This window comes from Silene latifolia, chromosome 11, assembly GCF_048544455.1.
Source record: "Silene latifolia isolate original U9 population chromosome 11, ASM4854445v1, whole genome shotgun sequence".
Classification (NCBI taxonomy): domain Eukaryota; kingdom Viridiplantae; phylum Streptophyta; class Magnoliopsida; order Caryophyllales; family Caryophyllaceae; genus Silene; species Silene latifolia.
Window position 1 is genome coordinate 121,464,756 of NC_133536.1, and position 4,801 is coordinate 121,469,556.

The 4,801-nt window shown below is 34.2% G+C and overlaps 1 long non-coding RNA gene across 2 annotated transcripts; it reads right to left on the minus strand.

The window, feature by feature from the left end:
* Positions 1-1,962: 1,962 nt before the first annotated feature.
* Positions 1,963-4,309, minus strand: LOC141611884 (uncharacterized). 2 transcript variants are annotated; one of them, XR_012528858.1, is made up of 5 exons: positions 4,078-4,309; positions 3,538-3,607; positions 3,045-3,128; positions 2,420-2,458; positions 1,963-2,287 (listed from the first exon to the last, which is right to left on the minus strand). It is a non-coding gene; the product is annotated as an uncharacterized LOC141611884 (long non-coding RNA). The 2 variants fall into 2 exon arrangements; XR_012528857.1 differs by having other exon boundaries at positions 1,963-2,295; positions 4,078-4,308.
* Positions 4,310-4,801: the final 492 nt, after the last annotated feature.

Consider the following 4,801-nt stretch of genomic DNA (forward strand, 5'->3'; position numbering starts at 1 on the left):
CAAAGGTTAAACTCGGGCAAGGTAGTTCGAGGGTTGATCGGCTTTTGATAACCCATATCATAGGTCCAAGAATCGGGACGATTCTTTTTGAAGAAAGGGCGGATGATACGAGTACGGATACGAGTCGATGGAGGCTAATTCTACACGTTCCAAATAATGGCTAGCTTAAATTGCTAGTCTTAATTAGTCTTATTTAGTCTTTTAATTAACTTATTAATAGTAGTAATTAGTGAAGTCCTTTCATTTTACTTGTTGTTAAATGTTGTAATAAGTGAAATAGTGATGGCAACTGTTCACTTACTTAGGAGTTTCGACTATGGCTCACTATATAAAGTCATGAGTCTTCTATAATAACACACGATTGATTTTAAGAAAAAACAAAAGAAAATTTGTTGCTTTGTTTGGTATTTTGCTGTGTGCAATTACTGAATCGGGTTGATGCGTTCGATCCAAAATCATTCTTACTTGACGTGTTCGGGCATTAACACGATTGCTATTCAATAGGTCTTGAATAACAATCAACATTGTTTGAGTTATAGGTCTAGCTCAAGCAAATATCCTTTATTTCTTGTTTTGTTTACAATATCAAAAATCACATAAAAATCTCCTCAACCGTTAATTTAACCCAGAACTGTTAAAACAGACAGTTCGTCCATCTGTTCAATTTGATAGTCTCTGATATTCATATAAGCTTCGACTATCAGACAGTCCTCAATGCTGTCCAGTTTAATAAATTCCGCTGCAAACCTGCGATTCTATTTCTGTTGAGATGAATTCGCATCAATAAATAATATCACCTTATATAAAATAATATCACTGTTTCACCTTATTTTTATATTTTCAGGGGAGTTCAGAAACAATATCACACGTTATTAGAAATAATATCACACCTTATACTAAACTGTATCACTAATTCAGGATAACAAAATGTGATATTGTTTATTATGGTCGCGAGTCAGAAACAATATCACACGTTATTATAAATAATATCACTTCCAGCAGGAGCTGTTAATCAGGCCACTGATCTTTTAAAGGGAGGCCAGGGACAACCTAGTCATGGCCTTACTTTGCCTGGACATGGCCTAGGATTACCAGCCATAGGCCAGGCCACAGAAGCCCCAGCAAGCTATATTCAGGCTAACAACAATCACAACAACAATGATCAGGCCACCTCAACTGTCAGTCCAAGTTCATCAGGTCACAAGTGCACGTTCTAGGCCAACCACCTGCTGCCACCTTGGCCAGCTGAATCTTTATTCAACTAGGTTTAAATCAATCCTAGGGAGCCAGGCTCAATTCCTAAAGCATTTCACAGAAAATAAAACTGAAAAGCAAGTTGTAGGAAGGGTAAATTGGCTAAAGCAGAATTCCCATTTTTGGCCAAACAAGGGAAAACTCTTAGCAAAAGGACTCTTAGCTTGTTTCAACTTTCCTCAGATAGCACCTTGAGCAACAGTTGGTGCCTGAACCAAGACTATTTGACCTTCACACACCCAACCAAAGAAATCAGCAATCAAAGTACAACCTGTCACTATCATGCCTGCATCTCTTTTGTTCTCACTACTACAATATGAGGCTATAGTAACACCATCAAAATGTTGTAAAATGTCTTATAAATGTTGCCTTATACTTTAAGCGACACTTTTAGATGTGCTGCTTAAAGCTCTGTTGCAATAGCTCAATACAACATTTTGTGCAACACTTTTTTGAATTAAGGCAACACTTTTAAAAAGTGTTGCACCTATTTTTAATTTACAACACTTTTTCCGACAACACTTGTATATGCAATTGTAACACTTTTAATGTTGAAAAGGCAACACTTGTATAATCAAATGCAACATTTTTCAGTTAATGAAGCTACATTTTCAGTTAATGAAGCAACATTTCCGAAACACATACAATACATTAAAAATCGAGAATGCAACATTTTACTTTTGTAATGCATCATTTTTAAGAGTCCAATAATTTTATTTCACAGATAAATGTCAGTACATTTTTTGATAAAATGTAAGCATCGTATTAAAAGGAATAATCCAAATCCAATTACACAAGTATTTTATATCACTACTCCAATTACAAAATCAAAACCTTAAATACCTCCAACAAACTTAGTAATACAAATTTCTGAATCTAAAGTTAATCTTGATAACTAAACAACAATAAGATTTCTCAATTTGGCGGCTGATTGACATATCATTTAGAACATGCTCTTGTAGTCGACTCCTGCTGCTATATCTCTTCATCCAGGTGTGTTAATATCTCTTTATCTAGGGGTGGTAAAATATTGCTGAAACACTAGCGCCGAAAGAGTTTAAAACTAGTGTAGTCTTACATTAAAGAAATGGGCAAATGGGAATGGTAAAAAAACAAGTATAGAAAAAAAAAAAAAAAAGATAAGAAGTTAGCAATCGACAAGAACCTGAATAATTTCGGTTGCATTTCTCTAGGATGCTCCCTCCTGTTCAACAAATTTACATGCATCTTCAGTTACTTTTTGCTCTCGATTACACGCATAACCACTAAAAAAACTGGTAAATAACAATTGCCAAATATTGTTTCAACCACCTCATCAACCAAAAATCTAAACAGTGTGCATAACAAATATGAAGAGGATAGTTCGTCCATAAATCATGAACTTTATCGACTCCGTCTTCAGAATATAACATTACGTTTAGTGCAAGTAAACATATACACACAGGATGAATTAAAAGGAGTATCTAACAAACAAATATAATCATTAACTAATTTAAAAAATTCTCGTGTCTTCTGGAGGACCGTACTCCTTACACCTAAGCCATTATAATATTTCATTTAGTGGATTGCCTTTAGGTGTAAGGAGGGCTGTCCTCCTCGAGGACACAAGAATTTTTCCTACAAATATTGTATAACTTTCCAGATGCTAGGTGTGTGGACAGCCAAAGTCTAACTCAACCATACAATTGAAAAGGATCTAATTGCCCAACAAAAAATCTAAAAAGGGAAGAAACACATTTTAAGAGTAGTAAGTAATACACCAGTCTAGTACGCCATTGAAGTTCGCTTACCTCATGTTTTTGAGGAGTCGAGTGAATCGGGTAGTTTCGTTGATTATTCAAAGTCCTTAAGTAAAAACTAGTACTACTAACATCCTGTACATGAGAAGCAAATTACTCATATTTCAGTGAAATGGAAAGCAAATTCTCATTTTAGACAGGCCTTAGGCCTTTTCGTCTGAAATTAAGACAAACAAAATGTGATTATTTTACGTTGAAATGCAAATATTTCTTGATAAAATGTTGCCATCAATTTTTTATTAAAAAGTGACAATTTTAGTTATAACATTTTATCATTACTTGGTAACCTTTTATTATAAAATGTTGACATTTTCTCATCTTATGTTAAGACCGTCCTGATTAATGGAGGTGCTAGTTGACATGTAATGAACCTAGTAAAAAGTAGCACAGTGCAAAGTGCACAAGCATTCATGATCAAAGTACCCGACCCTAAATGAACCACACCAATTGATCATACATGAAGCAGTAAAAATTATATGAGTACCTGTCAAGTGTCCCAGAATTACAAAGGTCAATCCAGTAGCTATAGAGACCGGGGCTCGTTCAGAAACTTGCTGATGCAGAACCAACATCAATATAACAAAGTTATACTCCGAAGTATGGGTGTTTTTAGCAAAGTATACTTATAGCCTGTTCAAATCATATATACACAATACACTACATAAAGAAAAATCAGCCCCTAGACCCAAAAGGCAAAAATCGTCACCCTGACTTAAGTCTAACAAGCACAATAGCAAATAGATACTATCATTTTACACCTATTTTTTTTTCTGATATCCAACATTCAAAAACCTAATCGACGCAGCGATATAGTGTAATCGAGTATTACACACTTATTAGCTAGGCAGTGCACCGATAGTATCGTGTAGAAAATACGTCAATTGTACACAAACGAGAAAATTGATCTCAAATCATTCGAACAAATTGCAAAGGAAATTGACAACAATATGAAGAAAAGACTGAGCTATACATGGAAAATCGGAAAAATATGATTAACGCAAGGTAGAGAAGAAATGAAACAGACCTAAAAGAGGGAGAAGGAGCAGAGGAGTTGAAATATGTATGCTCTGATTGTCGCGAAAAATAGATTGAACAATGGTGACCAGTGAGGATAGACGCCCAAATGCTCAATGGTGGAATTACATAGTAGAGTTAGATTTTTTTTTTTTGTTTTTATTATTTGGTTGTAGTTACTACTTACTAGAGTTACTACTACTAGTGAGGCGCATTGACATTAGGCGTAAAATGAAAATTTAGGATATCAATTGGGCGCTAAAGTGAAAGTTCAGAGTTCCGTCTTACTCCAATTTCATCATTTTTGCAAAACACAAATTCTCATTTGTGATGACGGATATCCTTCACAAGTTTATGACGGGTTAAGTATAATCCAAATAGGTAGATAAAACAAATCATTTGTTTTTATTTTGTTGAGTTTTGGATAATTAAATTGTACTTTGTACCCGTTTTATATGTTCACCCGAGGCTTCGTCAAATGTAAAGTAAATTGTGTTATTTTAATTCTGAGTCAGTTCAATTGTGTTACTTTTATTCGCATACGCGTTTAGTCGAGTCAATATTCGATTAGGTATGTTATTAGATTCTCGCTAAATAATTTAATGGGTCAAATAATGTAACGTAACAATAATCTTAGTTTGTGAGGGCATAAAAGGGTAAAATTTTTGGTAACCAATATGTTATTATTATTAGTGTTATATAGTATAATTATATAGAACTAACAAAAGCAACAC